The following is a 19,183-nucleotide window of genomic DNA, read 5'->3' on the forward strand; positions in this document are numbered from 1 at the left end:
GAGGTCTACATGTGCAATAGGTATGTGCTCAATTATTATTAGATGTTGAAAGGCTATCAATTATTAAATGCAATATATACCAATACTCTGACAGTCCTGTGTACTATGAGAGGTCTACATGTGTAATAAGTATGTGCTCAATTATTATTAGATGTTGAAAGGCTATCAATTATTAAATGCTATATATACCAATACTCTGACAGTCATGTGTACTATGAGAGGTCTACATGTGTAATAAGTATGTGCTCAATTATTATTAGATGTTGAAAGGCTATCAATTATTAAATGTTATATATACCAATACTCTGACAGTCCTGCGCACCATGAGAGGTCTACATGTGTAATAAGTATGTGCTCAATTATTATTAGATGTTGAAAGGCTATCAATTAATAAATGCTATATATATACCAATACTCTGACAGTCCTGTGCACCATGAGAGGTCTACATGTGTAATAAGTATGTGCTCAATTATTATTAGATGTTGAAAGGCTATCAATTATTAAATGCTATACATACCAATACTCTGACAGTCCTGTCTACCATGAGAGGTCTACATGTGTAATAAGTATGTGCTCAATTATTATTAGATGTTGAAAGGCTATCAATTATTAAATGCTATGTATACCAATACTCTGACAGTCCTGTACACCATGAAAGGTCTTCATGTGTAATAAGTATGTGCTTAAGTATTATTAGATGTTGAAAGGCTATCAATTATTAAATGCTATGTATACCAATACTCTGACAGTCCTGTACATCATGAGAGGTCTACATGTGTAATAAGTATGTGCTCAATTATTATTAGATGTTGAAAGGCTATCAATTATTAAATGCTATATATATACCAATACTCTGACAGTCCTGTCTACCATGAGAGGTCTACATGTGTAATAGGTATGTGCTCAATTATTATTAGATGTTGAAAGGTTATCAATTATTAAATGCTATATATACCAATACTCTGACAGTCCTGTGCACCATGAAAGGTCTACATGTGTAATAAGTATGTGCTCAATTATTATTAGATGTTGAAAGCCAATCAATTATTAACTGCTATATATACCAATACTCTGACAGTCCTGTGTACCATGAGAGGTCTACATGTGCAATAGGTATGTGCTCAATTATTATTAGTTGTTGAAAGGCTATCAATTATTAAATGCTATATATACCAATACTCTGACAGTCCTGTGTACTATGAGAGGTCTACATGTGTAATAAGTATGTGCTCAATTATTATTAGATGTTGAAAGGCTATCAATTATTAAATGTTATGTATACCAATACTCTGACAGTCCTGTGCACCACGAGAGGTCCACATGTGTAATAAGTATGTGCTTAAGTATTATTAGATGTTGAAAGGCTATCAATTATTAAATGCTATATATACCAATACTCTGACAGTCATGTGTACTATGAGAGGTCTACATGTGTAATAAGTATGCACTCAATTATTATCAGATGTTGAAAGGCTATCAATTATTAAATGCTATATATACCAATACTCTGACAGTCCTGTGTACTATGAGAGGTCTACATGTGTAATAAGTATGTGCTCAATTATTATTAGATGTTGAAAGGCTATCAATTATTAAATGTTATATATACCAATACTCTGACAGTCCTGTGCACCACGAGAGGTCCACATGTGTAATAAGTATGTGCCTAAGTATTATTAGATGTTGAAAGGCTATCAATTATTAAATGCTATGTATACCAATACTCTGACAGTCCTGTGTACCATGAGAGGTCTACATGTGCAATAGGTATGCGCTCAATTATTATTAGATGTTGAAAGGCTATCAATTATTAAATGCTATATATACCAATACTTTGACAGTCCTGTGTACTATGAGAGGTCTACATGTGTAATAAGTATGTGCTCAATTATTATTAGATGTTGAAAGGCTATCAATTATTAAATGTTATATATACCAATACTCTGACAGTCCTGTGCACCACGAGAGGTCCACATGTGTAATAAGTATGTGCTTAAGTATTATTAGATGTTGAAAGGCTATCAATTATTAAATGCTATATATACCAATACTCTGACAGTCATGTGTACTATGAGAGGTCTACATGTGTAATAAGTATGCACTCAATTATTATTAGATGTTGAAAGGCTATCAATTATTAAATGCTATATATACCAATACTCTGACAGTCCTGTGTACTATGAGAGGTCTACATGTGTAATAAGTATGTGCTCAATTATTATTAGATGTTGAAAGGCTATCAATTATCAAATGTTATATATACCAATACTCTGACAGTCCTGTACACCATGAGAGGTCTACATGTGTAATAAGTATGTGCTCAATTATTATTAGATGTTGAAAGGCTATCAATTATTAAATGTTATATATACCAATACTCTGACAGTCCTGTACACCATGAGAGGTCTACATGTGTAATAAGCATGTGCTCAATTATTATTAGATGTTGAAAGGCTATCAATTATTAAATGCTATATATACCAATACTCTGACAGTCATGTGTACTATGAGAGGTCTACATGTGTAATAAGTATGTGCTCAATTATTATTAGATGTTGAAAGGCTATCAATTATTAAATGTTATATATACCAATACTCTGACAGTCCTGCGCACCATGAGAGGTCTACATGTGTAATAAGTATGTGCTCAATTATTATTAGATGTTGAAAGGCTATCAATTAATAAATGCTTTATATATACCAATACTCTGACAGTCCTGTGCACCATGAGAGGTCTACATGTGTAATAAGTATGTGCTCAATTATTATTAGATGTTGAAAGGCTATCAATTATTAAATGCTATACATACCAATACTCTGACAGTCCTGTCTACCATGAGAGGTCTACATGTGTAATAAGTATGTGCTCAATTATTATTAGATGTTGAAAGGCTATCAATTATTAAATGCTATGTATACCAATACTCTGACAGTCCTGTACACCATGAAAGGTCTTCATGTGTAATAAGTATGTGCTTAAGTATTATTAGATGTTGAAAGGCTATCAATTATTAAATGCTATGTATAGCAATACTCTGACAGTCCTGTACATCATGAGAGGTCTACATGTGTAATAAGTATGTGCTCAATTATTATTAGATGTTGAAAGGCTATCAATTATTAAATGCTATATATATACCAATACTCTGACAGTCCTGTCTACCATGAGAGGTCTACATGTGTAATAAGTATGTGCTCAATTATTATTAGATGTTGAAAGGTTATCAATTATTAAATGCTATATATACCAATACTCTGACAGTCCTGTGCACCATGAAAGGTCTACATGTGTAATAAGTATGTGCTCAATTATTATTAGATGTTGAAAGCCTATCAATTATTAAATGCTATATATACCAATACTCTGACAGTCCTGTGTACCATGAGAGGTCTACATGTGCAATAGGTATGTGCTCAATTATTATTAGTTGTTGAAAGGCTATCAATTATTAAATGCTATATATACCAACACTCTGACAGTCCTGTGTACTATGAGAGGTCTACATGTGTAATAAGTATGTGCTCAATTATTATTAGATGTTGAAAGGCTATCAATTATTGAATGTTATGTATACCAATACTCTGACAGTCCTGTGCACCACGAGAGGTCCACATGTGTAATAAGTATGTGCTTAAGTATTATTAGATGTTGAAAGGCTATCAATTATTAAATGCTATATATACCAATACTCTGACAGTCATGTGTACTATGAGAGGTCTACATGTGTAATAAGTATGCACTCAATTATTATTAGATGTTGAAAGGCTATCAATTATTAAATGCTATATATACCAATACTCTGACAGTCCTGTGTACCATGAGAGGTCTACATGTGTAATAAGTATGTGCTCAATTATTATTAGATGTTGAAAGGCTATCAATTATTAAATGTTATATATACCAATACTCTGACAGTCCTGTGCACCACGAGAGGTCCACATGTGTAATAAGTATGTGCTCAATTATTATTAGATGTTGAAAGGCTATCAATTATTAAATGCTATATATACCAATCCTCTGACAGTCATGTGTACTATGAGAGGTCCACATGTGTAATAAGTATGTGCTTAAGTATTATTAGATGTTGAAAGGCTATCAATTATTAAATGCTATGTATACCAATGCTCTGACAGTCCTGTGTACCATGAGAGGTCTACATGTGCAATAGGTATGTGCTCAATTATTATTAGATGTTGAAAGGCTATCAATTATTAAATGCTATATATACCAATCCTCTGACAGTCATGTGTACTATGAGAGGTCCACATGTGTAATAAGTATGTGCTTAAGTATTATTAGATGTTGAAAGGCTATCAATTATTAAATGCTATGTATACCAATGCTCTGACAGTCCTGTGTACCATGAGAGGTCTACATGTGCAATAGGTATGTGCTCAATTATTATTAGATGTTGAAAGGCTATCAATTATTAAATGCTATATATACCAATACTCTGACAGTCCTGTACACCATGAAAGGTCCACATGTGTAATAAGTATGTGCTTAAGTATTGTTAGATGTTGAAAGGCTATCAATTATTAAATGCTATGTATACCAATACTCTGACAGTCCTGTACACCATGAAAGGTCTTCATATGTAATAAGTATGTGCTTAAGTATTATTAGATGTTGAAAGGCTATCAATTATTAAATGCTATGTATACCAATACTCTGACAGTCCTGTACATCATGAGAGGTCTACATGTGTAATAAGTATGTGCTCAATTATTATTAGATGTTGAAAGGCTATCAATTATTAAATGATATATATATATACCAATACTCTGACAGTCCTGTGTACTATGAGAGGTCTACATGTGTAATAAGTATGCACTCAAATATGATTAGATGTTGAAAGGCTATCAATTTTTAAATGCTATGTATACCAATACTCTGACAGTCCTGTGCACCACGAGAGGTCCACATGTGTAATAAGTATGTGCTTAAGTATTATTAGATGTTGAAAGGCTATCAATTATTAAATGCTATGTATACCAATACTCTGACAGTCCTGTGTACCATGAGAGGTCTACATGTGCAATAGGTATGTGCTCAATTATTATTAGATGTTGAAAGGCTATCAATTATTAAATGCAATATATACCAATACTCTGACAGTCCTGTGTACTATGAGAGGTCTACATGTGTAATAAGTATGTGCTCAATTATTATTAGATGTTGACAGGCTATCAATTATTAAATGCTATATATACCAATACTCTGACAGTCATGTGTACTATGAGAGGTCTACATGTGTAATAAGTATGTGCTCAATTATTATTAGATGTTGAAAGGCTATCAATTATTAAATGTTATATATACCAATACTCTGACAGTCCTGTGCACCACGAGAGGTCCACATGTGTAATAAGTATGGGCTTAAGTATTATTAGATGTTGAAAGGCTATCAATTATTAAATGCTATGTATACCAATACTCTGACAGTCCTGTACACCATGAGAGGTCTTCATGTGTAATAAGTATGTGCTTAAGTATTATTAGATGTTGAAAGGCTATCAATTATTAAATGCTATGTATACCAATACTCTGACAGTCCTGTGCACCATGAGAGGTCTACATGTGTGATAAGTATGTGCTCAATTATTATTAGATGTTGAAAGGCTATCAATTATTAAATGTTATATATACCAATACTCTGACAGTCCTGTGCACCACGAGAGGTCCACATGTGTAATAAGTATGTGCTTAAGTATTATTAGATGTTGAAAGGCTATCAATTATTAAATGCTATATATACCAATACTCTGACAGTCATGTGTACTATGAGAGGTCTACATGTGTAATAAGTATGTGCTCAATTATTATTAGATGTTGAAAGGCTATCAATTAATAAATGCTATATATATACCAATACTCTGACAGTCCTGTGCACCATGAGAGGTCTACATGTGTAATAAGTATGTGCTCAATTATTATTAGATGTTGAAAGGCTATCAATTATTAAATGCTATACATACCAATACTCTGACAGTCCTGTCTACCATGAGAGGTCTACATGTGTAATAAGTATGTGCTCAATTATTATTAGATGTTGAAAGGCTATCAATTATTAAATGCTATATATATACCAATACTCTGACAGTCCTGTCTACCATGAGAGGTCTACATGTGTAATAAGTATGTGCTCAATTATTATTAGATGTTGAAAGGTTATCAATTATTAAATGCTATATATACCAATACTCGGACAGTCCTGTGCACCATGAAAGGTCTACATGTGTAATAAGTATGTGCTCAATTATTATTACATGTTGAAAGCCTATCAATTATTAAATGCTATATATACCAATACTCTGACAGTCCTGTGTACCATGAGAGGTCTACATGTGCAATAGGTATGTGCTCAATTATTATTAGTTGTTGAAAGGCTATCAATTATTAAATGCTATATATACCAATACTCTGACAGTCCTGTGTACTATGAGAGGTCTACATGTGTAATAAGTATGTGCTCAATTATTATTAGATGTTGAAAGGCTATCAATTATTAAATGTTATGTATACCAATACTCTGACAGTCCTGTGCACCACGAGAGGTCCACTTGTGTAATAAGTATGTGCTTAAGTATTATTAGATGTTGAAAGGCTATCAATTATTAAATGCTATATATACCAATACTCTGACAGTCATGTGTACTATGAGAGGTCTACATGTGTAATAAGTATGCACTCAATTATTATTAGATGTTGAAAGGCTATCAATTATTAAATGCTATATATACCAATACTCTGACAGTCCTGTGTACTATGAGAGGTCTACATGTGTAATAAGTATGTGCTCAATTATTATTAGATGTTGAAAGGCTATCAATTATTAAATGTTATATATACCAATACTCTGACAGTCCTGTGCACCACGAGAGGTCCACATGTGTAATAAGTATGTGCTTAAGTATTATTAGATGTTGAAAGGCTATCAATTATTAAATGCTATGTATACCAATACTCTGACAGTCCTGTGTACCATGAGAGGTCTACATGTGCAATAGGTATGTGCTCAATTATTATTAGATGTTGAAAGGCTATCAATTATTAAATGCTATATATACCAATACTTTGACAGTCCTGTGTACTATGAGAGGTCTACATGTGTAATAAGTATGTGCTCAATTATTATTAGATGTTGAAAGGCTATCAATTATTAAATGTTATATATACCAATACTCTGACAGTCCTGTGCACCACGAGAGGTCCACATGTGTAATAAGTATGTGCTTAAGTATTATTAGATGTTGAAAGGCTATCAATTATTAAATGCTATATATACCAATACTCTGACAGTCCTGTGTACTATGAGAGGTCTACATGTGTAATAAGTATGTGCTCAATTATTATTAGATTTTGAAAGGCTATCAATTATCAAATGTTATATATACCAATACTCTGACAGTCCTGTACACCATGAGAGGTCTACATGTGTAATAAGTATGTGCTCAATTATTATTAGATGTTGAAAGGCTATCAATTATTAAATGTTATATATACCAATACTCTGACAGTCCTGTACACCATGAGAGGTCTACATGTGTAATAAGTATGTGCTCAATTATTATTAGATGTTGAAAGGCTATCAATTATTAAATGCTATATATACCAATCCTCTGACAGTCCTGTACACCATGAGAGGTCTACATGTGTAATAAGTATGTGCTCAATTATTATTAGATGTTGAAAGGCTATCAATTATTAAATGCTATATATACCAATCCTCTGACAGTCATGTGTACTATGAGAGGTCCACATGTGTAATAAGTATGTGCTTAAGTATTATTAGATGTTGAAAGGCTATCAATTATTAAATGCTATGTATACCAATACTCTGACAGTCCTGTGTACCATGAGAGGTCTACATGTGCAATAGGTATGTGCTCAATTATTATTAGATGTTGAAAGGCTATCGATTATTAAATGCTATATATACCAATACTCTGACAGTCCTGTACACCATGAAAGGTCCACATGTGTAATCAGTATGTGCTTAAGTAATATTACATGTTGAAAGGCTATCAATTATTAAATGCTATGTATACCAATACTCTGACAGTCCTGTACACCATGAAAGGTCTTCATGTGTAATAAGTATGTGCTTAAGTATTATTAGATGTTGAAAGGCTATCAATTATTAAATGCTATGTATACCAATACTCTGACAGTCCTGTACATCATGAGAGGTCTACATGTGTAATAAGTATGTGCTCAATTATTATTAGATGTTGAAAGGCTATCAATTATTAAATGATATATATATACCAATACTCTGACAGTCCTGTGTACTATGAGAGGTCTACATGTGTAATAAGTATGCACTCAAATATGATTAGATGTTGAAAGGCTATCAATTTTTAAATGCTATGTATACCAATACTCTGACAGTCCTGTGCACCACGAGAGGTCCACATGTGTAATAAGTATGTGCTTAAGTATTATTAGATGTTGAAAGGCTATCAATTATTAAATGCTATGTATACCAATACTCTGACAGCCCTGTGTACCATGAGAGGTCTACATGTGCAATAGGTATGTGCTCAATTATTATTAGATGTTGAAAGGCTATCAATTATTAAATGCAATATATACCAATACTCTGACAGTCCTGTGTACTATGAGAGGTCTACATGTGTAATAAGTATGTGCTCAATTATTATTAGATGTTGAAAGGCTATCAATTATTAAATGCTATATATACCAATACTCTGACAGTCATGTGTACTATGAGAGGTCTACATGTGTAATAAGTATGTGCTCAATTATTATTAGATGTTGAAAGGCTATCAATTATTAAATGTTATATATACCAATACTCTGACAGTCCTGCGCACCATGAGAGGTCTACATGTGTAATAAGTATGTGCTCAATAATTATTAGATGTTGAAAGGCTATCAATTAATAAATGCTATATATATACCAATACTCTGACAGTCCTGTGTACTATGAGAGGTCTACATGTGTAATAAGTATGTGCTCAATTATTATTAGATGTTGAAAGGCTATCAATTATTAAATGTTATATATACCAATACTCTGACAGTCCTGTGCACCACGAGAGGTCCACATGTGTAATAAGTATGTGCTTAAGTATTATTAGATGTTGAAAGGCTATCAATTATTAAATGCTATATATACCAATACTCAGACAGTCCTGTGTACTATGAGAGGTCTACATGTGTAATAAGTATGTGCTCAATTATTATTAGATGTTGAAAGACTATCAATTATCAAATGTTATATATACCAATACTCTGACAGTCCTGTACACCATGAGAGGTCTACATGTGTAATAAGTATGTGCTCAATTATTATTAGATGTTGAAAGGCTATCAATTATTAAATGTTATATATACCAATACTCTGACAGTCCTGTACACCATGAGAGGTCTACATGTGTAATAAGTATGTGCTCAATTATTATTAGATGTTGAAAGGCTATCAATTATTAAATGCTATATATACCAATCCTCTGACAGTCCTGTACACCATGAGAGGTCTACATGTGTAATAAGTATGTGCTCAATTATTATTAGATGTTGAAAGGCTATCAATTATTAAATGCTATATATACCAATCCTCTGACAGTCATGTGTACTATGAGAGGTCCACATGTGTAATAAGTATGTGCTTAAGTATTATTAGATGTTGAAAGGCTATCAATTATTAAATGCTATGTATACCAATACTCTGACAGTCCTGTGTACCATGAGAGGTCTACATGTGCAATAGGTATGTGCTCAATTATTATTAGATGTTGAAAGGCTATCGATTATTAAATGCTATATATACCAATACTCTGACAGTCCTGTACACCATGAAAGGTCCACATGTGTAATCAGTATGTGCTTAAGTAATATTACATGTTGAAAGGCTATCAATTATTAAATGCTATGTATACCAATACTCTGACAGTCCTGTACACCATGAAAGGTCTTCATGTGTAATAAGTATGTGCTTAAGTATTATTAGATGTTGAAAGGCTATCAATTATTAAATGCTATGTATACCAATACTCTGACAGTCCTGTACATCATGAGAGGTCTACATGTGTAATAAGTATGTGCTCAATTATTATTAGATGTTGAAAGGCTATCAATTATTAAATGATATATATATACCAATACTCTGACAGTCCTGTGTACTATGAGAGGTCTACATGTGTAATAAGTATGCACTCAAATATGATTAGATGTTGAAAGGCTATCAATTTTTAAATGCTATGTATACCAATACTCTGACAGTCCTGTGCACCACGAGAGGTCCACATGTGTAATAAGTATGTGCTTAAGTATTATTAGATGTTGAAAGGCTATCAATTATTAAATGCTATGTATACCAATACTCTGACAGCCCTGTGTACCATGAGAGGTCTACATGTGCAATAGGTATGTGCTCAATTATTATTAGATGTTGAAAGGCTATCAATTATTAAATGCAATATATACCAATACTCTGACAGTCCTGTGTACTATGAGAGGTCTACATGTGTAATAAGTATGTGCTCAATTATTATTAGATGTTGAAAGGCTATCAATTATTAAATGCTATATATACCAATACTCTGACAGTCATGTGTACTATGAGAGGTCTACATGTGTAATAAGTATGTGCTCAATTATTATTAGATGTTGAAAGGCTATCAATTATTAAATGTTATATATACCAATACTCTGACAGTCCTGCGCACCATGAGAGGTCTACATGTGTAATAAGTATGTGCTCAATTATTATTAGATGTTGAAAGGCTATCAATTAATAAATGCTATATATATATACCAATACTCTGACAGTCCTGTGCACCATGAGAGGTCTACAGGTGTAATAAGTATGTGCTCAATTATTATTAGATGTTGAAAGGCTATCAATTATTAAATGCTATGTATACCAATACTCTGACAGTCCTGTACATCATGAGAGGTCTACATGTGTAATAAGTATGTGCTCAATTATTATTAGATGTTGAAAGGCTATCAATTATTAAATGCTATATATATACCAATACTCTGACAGTCCTGTCTACCATGAGAGGTCTACATGTGTAATAAGTATGTGCTCAATTATTATTAGATGTTGAAAGGTTATCAATTATTAAATGCTATATATACCAATACTCTGACAGTCCTGTGCACCATGAAAGGTCTACATGTGTAATAAGTATGTGCTCAATTATTATTAGATGTTGAAAGCCTATCAATTATTAAATGCTATATATACCAATACTCTGACAGTCCTGTGTACCATGAGAGGTCTACATGTGCAATAGGTATGTGCTCAATTATTATTAGTTGTTGAAAGGCTATCAATTATTAAATGCTATATATACCAATACTCTGACAGTCATGTGTACTATGAGAGGTCTACATGTGTAATAAGTATGTGCTCAATTATTATTAGATGTTGAAAGGCTATCAATTATTAAATGTTATGTATACCAATACTCTGACAGTCCTGTGCACCACGAGAGGTCAACATGTGTAATAAGTATGTGCTTAAGTATTATTAGATGTTGAAAGGCTATCAATTATTAAATGCTATATATACCAATACTCTGACAGTCATGTGTACTATGAGAGGTCTACATGTGTAATAAGTATGCACTCAATTATTATTAGATGTTGAAAGGCTATCAATTATTAAATGCTATATATACAAATACTCTGACAGTCCTGTGTACTATGAGAGGTCTACATGTGTAATAAGTATGTGCTCAATTATTATTAGATGTTGAAAGGCTATCAATTATTAAATGTTATATATACCAATACTCTGACAGTCCTGTGCACCACGAGAGGTCCACATGTGTAATAAGTATGTGCTTAAGTATTATTAGATGTTGAAAGGCTATCAATTATTAAATGCTATGTATACCAATACTCTGACAGTCCTGTGTACCATGAGAAGTCTACATGTGCAATAGGTACGTGCTCAATTATTATTAGATGTTGAAAGGCTATCAATTATTAAATGCTATATATACCAATACTTTGACAGTCCTGTGTACTATGAGAGGTCTACATGTGTAATAAGTATGTGCTCAATTATTATTAGATGTTGAAAGGCTATCAATTATTAAATGTTATATATACCAATACTCTGACAGTCCTGTGCACCACGAGAGGTCCACATGTGTAATAAGTATGTGCTTAAGTATTATTAGATGTTGAAAGGCTATCAATTATTAAATGCTATGTATACCAATACTTTGACAGTCCTGTGTACTATGAGAGGTCTACATGTGTAATAAGTATGTGCTCAATTATTATTAGATGTTGAAAGGCTATCAATTATTAAATGTTATATATACCAATACTCTGACAGTCCTGTGTACTATGAGAGGTCTACATGTGTAATAAGTATGCACTCAAATATGATTAGATGTTGAAAGGCTATCAATTTTTAAATGCTATGTATACCAATACTCTGACAGTCCTGTGCACCACGAGAGGTCCACATGTGTAATAAGTATGTGCTTAAGTATTATTAGATGTTGAAAGGCTATCAATTATTAAATGCTATGTATACCAATACTCTGACAGCCCTGTGTACCATGAGAGGTCTACATGTGCAATAGGTATGTGCTCAATTATTATTAGATGTTGAAAGGCTATCAATTATTAAATGCAATATATACCAATACTCTGACAGTCCTGTGTACTATGAGAGGTCTACATGTGTAATAAGTATGTGCTCAATTATTATTAGATGTTGAAAGGCTATCAATTATTAAATGCTATATATACCAATACTCTGACAGTCATGTGTACTATGAGAGGTCTACATGTGTAATAAGTATGTGCTCAATTATTATTAGATGTTGAAAGGCTATCAATTATTAAATGTTATATATACCAATACTCTGACAGTCCTGCGCACCATGAGAGGTCTACATGTGTAATAAGTATGTGCTCAATTATTATTAGATGTTGAAAGGCTATCAATTAATAAATGCTATATATATACCAATACTCTGACAGTCCTGTGTACTATGAGAGGTCTACATGTGTAATAAGTATGTGCTCAATTATTATTAGATGTTGAAAGGCTATCAATTATTAAATGTTATATATACCAATACTCTGACAGTCCTGTGCACCACGAGAGGTCCACATGTGTAATAAGTATGTGCTTAAGTATTATTAGATGTTGAAAGGCTATCAATTATTAAATGCTATATATACCAATACTCTGACAGTCCTGTGTACTATGAGAGGTCTACATGTGTAATAAGTATGTGCTCAATTATTATTAGATGTTGAAAGGCTATCAATTATCAAATGTTATATATACCAATACTCTGACAGTCCTGTACACCATGAGAGGTCTACATGTGTAATAAGTATGTGCTCAATTATTATTAGATGTTGAAAGGCTATCAATTATTAAATGTTATATATACCAATACTCTGACAGTCCTGTACACCATGAGAGGTCTACATGTGTAATAAGTATGTGCTCAATTATTATTAGATGTTGAAAGGCTATCAATTATTAAATGCTATATATACCAATCCTCTGACAGTCCTGTACACCATGAGAGGTCTACATGTGTAATAAGTATGTGCTCAATTATTATTAGATGTTGAAAGGCTATCAATTATTAAATGCTATATATACCAATCCTCTGACAGTCATGTGTACTATGAGAGGTCCACATGTGTAATAAGTATGTGCTTAAGTATTATTAGATGTTGAAAGGCTATCAATTATTAAATGCTATGTATACCAATACTCTGACAGTCCTGTGTACCATGAGAGGTCTACATGTGCAATAGGTATGTGCTCAATTATTATTAGATGTTGAAAGGCTATCGATTATTAAATGCTATATATACCAATACTCTGACAGTCCTGTACACCATGAAAGGTCCACATGTGTAATCAGTATGTGCTTAAGTAATATTACATGTTGAAAGGCTATCAATTATTAAATGCTATGTATACCAATACTCTGACAGTCCTGTACACCATGAAAGGTCTTCATGTGTAATAAGTATGTGCTTAAGTATTATTAGATGTTGAAAGGCTATCAATTATTAAATGCTATGTATACCAATACTCTGACAGTCCTGTACATCATGAGAGGTCTACATGTGTAATAAGTATGTGCTCAATTATTATTAGATGTTGAAAGGCTATCAATTATTAAATGATATATATATATACCAATACTCTGACAGTCCTGTGTACTATGAGAGGTCTACATGTGTAATAAGTATGCACTCAAATATGATTAGATGTTGAAAGGCTATCAATTTTTAAATGCTATGTATACCAATACTCTGACAGTCCTGTGTACCATGAGAGGTCTACATGTGTAATAAGTATGTGCTTAAGTATTATTAGATGTTGAAAGGCTATCAATTATTAAATGTTATATATACCAATACTCTGACAGTCCTGTGCACCACGAGAGGTCCACATGTGTAATAAGTATGTGCTTAAGTATTATTAGATGTTGAAAGGCTATCAATTATTAAATGCTATGTATACCAATACTCTGACAGCCCTGTGTACCATGAGAGGTCTACATGTGCAATAGGTATGTGCTCAATTATTATTAGATGTTGAAAGGCTATCAATTATTAAATGCAATATATACCAATACTCTGACAGTCCTGTGTACTATGAGAGGTCTACATGTGTAATAAGTATGTGCTCAATTATTATTAGATGTTGAAAGGCTATCAATTATTAAATGCTATATATACCAATACTCTGACAGTCATGTGTACTATGAGAGGTCTACATGTGTAATAAGTATGTGCTCAATTATTATTAGATGTTGAAAGGCTATCAATTATTAAATGTTATATATACCAATACTCTGACAGTCCTGCGCACCATGAGAGGTCTACATGTGTAATAAGTATGTGCTCAATTATTATTAGATGTTGAAAGGCTATCAATTAATAAATGCTATATATATACCAATACTCTGACAGTCCTGTGCACCATGAGAGGTCTACAGGTGTAATAAGTATGTGCTCAATTATTATTAGATGTTGAAAGGCTATCAATTATTAAATGCTATGTATACCAATACTCTGACAGTCCTGTACATCATGAGAGGTCTACATGTGTAATAAGTATGTGCTCAATTATTATTAGATGTTGAAAGGCTATCAATTATTAAATGCTATATATATACCAATACTCTGACAGTCCTGTCTACCATGAGAGGTCTACATGTGTAATAAGTATGTGCTCAATTATTATTAGATGTTGAAAGGTTATCAATTATTAAATGCTATATATACCAATACTCTGACAGTCCTGTGCACCATGAAAGGTCTACATGTGTAATAAGTATGTGCTCAATTATTATTAGATGTTGAAAGCCTATCAATTATTAAATGCTATATATACCAATACTCTGACAGTCCTGTGTACCATGAGAGGTCTACATGTGCAATAGGTATGTGCTCAATTATTATTAGTTGTTGAAAGGCTATCAATTATTAAATGCTATATATACCAATACTCTGACAGTCATGTGTACTATGAGAGGTCTACATGTGTAATAAGTATGTGCTCAATTATTATTAGATGTTGAAAGGCTATCAATTATTAAATGTTATGTATACCAATACTCTGACAGTCCTGTGCACCACGAGAGGTCAACATGTGTAATAAGTATGTGCTTAAGTATTATTAGATGTTGAAAGGCTATCAATTATTAAATGCTATATATACCAATACTCTGACAGTCATGTGTACTATGAGAGGTCTACATGTGTAATAAGTATGCACTCAATTATTATTAGATGTTGAAAGGCTATCAATTATTAAATGCTATATATACAAATACTCTGACAGTCCTGTGTACTATGAGAGGTCTACATGTGTAATAAGTATGTGCTCAATTATTATTAGATGTTGAAAGGCTATCAATTATTAAATGTTATATATACCAATACTCTGACAGTCCTGTGCACCACGAGAGGTCCACATGTGTAATAAGTATGTGCTTAAGTATTATTAGATGTTGAAAGGCTATCAATTATTAAATGCTATGTATACCAATACTCTGACAGTCCTGTGTACCATGAGAAGTCTACATGTGCAATAGGTACGTGCTCAATTATTATTAGATGTTGAAAGGCTATCAATTATTAAATGCTATATATACCAATACTTTGACAGTCCTGTGTACTATGAGAGGTCTACATGTGTAATAAGTATGTGCTCAATTATTATTAGATGTTGAAAGGCTATCAATTATTAAATGTTATATATACCAATACTCTGACAGTCCTGTGCACCACGAGAGGTCCACATGTCTAATAAGTATGTGCTTAAGTATTATTAGATGTTGAAAGGCTATCAATTATTAAATGCTATATATACCAATACTCTGACAGTCATGTGTACTATGAGAGGTCTACATGTGTAATAAGTATGCACTCAATTATTATTAGATGTTGAAAGGCTATCAATTATTAAATGCTATATATACCAATACTCTGACAGTCCTGTGTACTATGAGAGGTCTACATGTGTAATAAGTATGTGCTCAATTATTATTAGATGTTGAAAGGCTATCAATTATCAAATGTTATATATACTAATACTCTGACAGTCCTGTACACCATGAGAGGTCTACATGTGTAATAAGTATGTGCTCAATTATTATTAGATGTTGAAAGGCTATCAATTATTAAATGTTATATATACCAATACTCTGACAGTCCTGTACACCATGAGAGGTCTACATGTGTAATAAGTATGTGCTCAATTATTATTAGATGTTGAAAGGCTATCAATTATTAAATGCTATATATACCAATCCTCTGACAGTCCTGTACACCATGAGAGGTCTACATGTGTAATAAGTATGTGCTCAATTATTATTAGATGTTGAAAGGCTATCAATTATTAATTGCTATATATACCAATCCTCTGACAGTCATGTGTACTATGAGAGGTCCACATGTGTAATAAGTATGTGCTTAAGTATTATTAGATGTTGAAAGGCTATCAATTATTAAATGCTATGTATACCAATACTCTGACAGTCCTGTGTACCATGAGAGGTCTACATGTGCAATAGGTATGTGCTCAATTATTATTAGATGTTGAAAGGCTATCGATTATTAAATGCTATATATACCAATACTCTGACAGTCCTGTACACCATGAAAGGTCCACATGTGTAATAAGTATGTGCTTAAGTATTATTAGATGTTGAAAGGCTATCAATTATTAAATGCTATGTATACCAATACTCTGACAGTCCTGTACACCATGAAAGGTCTTCATGTGTAATAAGTATGTGCTTAAGTATTATTAGATGTTGAAAGGCTATCAATTATTAAATGCTATGTATACCAATACTCTGACAGTCCTGTACATCATGAGAGGTCTACATGTGTAATAAGTATGTGCTCAATTATTATTAGATGTTGAAAGGCTATCAATTATTAAATGATATATATATACCAATACTCTGACAGTCCTGTGTACTATGAGAGGTCTACATGTGTAATAAGTATGCACTCAAATATGATTATATGTTGAAAGGCTATCAATTTTTAAATGCTATGTATACCAATACTCTGACAGTCCTGTGCACCACGAGAGGTCCACATGTGTAATAAGTATGTGCTTAAGTATTATTAGATGTTGAAAGGCTATCAATTATTAAATGCTATGTATACCAATACTCTGACAGTCCTGTGTACCATGAGAGGTCTACATGTGCAATAGGTATGTGCTCAATTATTATTAGATGTTGAAAGGCTATCAAGTATTAAATGCAATATATACCAATACTCTGACAGTCCTGTGTACTATGAGAGGTCTACATGTGTAATAAGTATGTGCTCAATTATTATTAGATGTTGAAAGGCTATCAATTATTAAATGCTATATATACCAATACTCTGACAGTCATGTGTACTATGAGAGGTCCACATGTGTAATAAGTATGTGCTTAAGTATTATTAGATGTTGAAAGGCTATCAATTATCAAATGTTATATATACCAATACTCTGACAGTCCTGTACACCATGAGAGGTCTACATGTGTAATAAGTATGTGCTCAATTATTATTAGATGTTGAAAGGCTATCAATTATTAAATGTTATATATACCAATACTCTGACAGTCCTGTACACCATGAGAGGTCTACATGTGTAATAAGCATGTGCTCAATTATTATTAGATGTTGAAAGGCTATCAATTATTAAATGCTATATATACCAATACTCTGACAGTCATGTGTACTATGAGAGGTCTACATGTGTAATAAGTATGTGCTCAATTATTATTAGATGTTGAAAGGCTATCAATTATTAAATGTTATATATACCAATACTCTGACAGTCCTGCGCACCATGAGAGGTCTACATGTGTAATAAGTATGTGCTCAATTATTATTAGATGTTGAAAGGCTATCAATTAATAAATGCTTTATATATACCAATACTCTGACAGTCCTGTGCACCATGAGAGGTCTACATGTGTAATAAGTATGTGCTCAATTATTATTAGATGTTGAAAGGCTATCAATTATTAAATGCTATACATACCAATACTCTGACAGTCCTGTCTACCATGAGAGGTCTACATGTGTAATAAGTATGTGCTCAATTATTATTAGATGTTGAAAGGCTATCAATTATTAAATGCTATGTATACCAATACTCTGACAGTCCTGTACATCATGAGAGGTCTACATGTGTAATAAGTATGTGCTCAATTATTATTAGATGTTGAAAGGCTATCAATTATTAAATGCTATATATATACCAATACTCTGACAGTCCTGTCTACCATGAGAGGTCTACATGTGTAATAAGTATGTGCTCAATTATTATTAGATGTTGAAAGGTTATCACTTATTAAATGCTATATATACCAATACTCTGACAGTCCTGTGCACCATGAAAGGTCTACATGTGTAATAAGTATGTGCTCAATTATTATTAGATGTTGAAAGCCTATCAATTATTAAATGCTATATATACCAATACTCTGACAGTCCTGTGTACCATGAGAGGTCTACATGTGCAATAGGTATGTGCTCAATTATTATTAGTTGTTGAAAGGCTATCAATTATTAAATGCTATATATACCAACACTCTGACAGTCCTGTGTACTATGAGAGGTCTACATGTGTAATAAGTATGTGCTCAATTATTATTAGATGTTGAAAGGCTATCAATTAT

Source organism: Watersipora subatra, chromosome 3 (assembly GCF_963576615.1).
Source record: "Watersipora subatra chromosome 3, tzWatSuba1.1, whole genome shotgun sequence".
NCBI lineage: Eukaryota > Metazoa > Bryozoa > Gymnolaemata > Cheilostomatida > Watersiporidae > Watersipora > Watersipora subatra.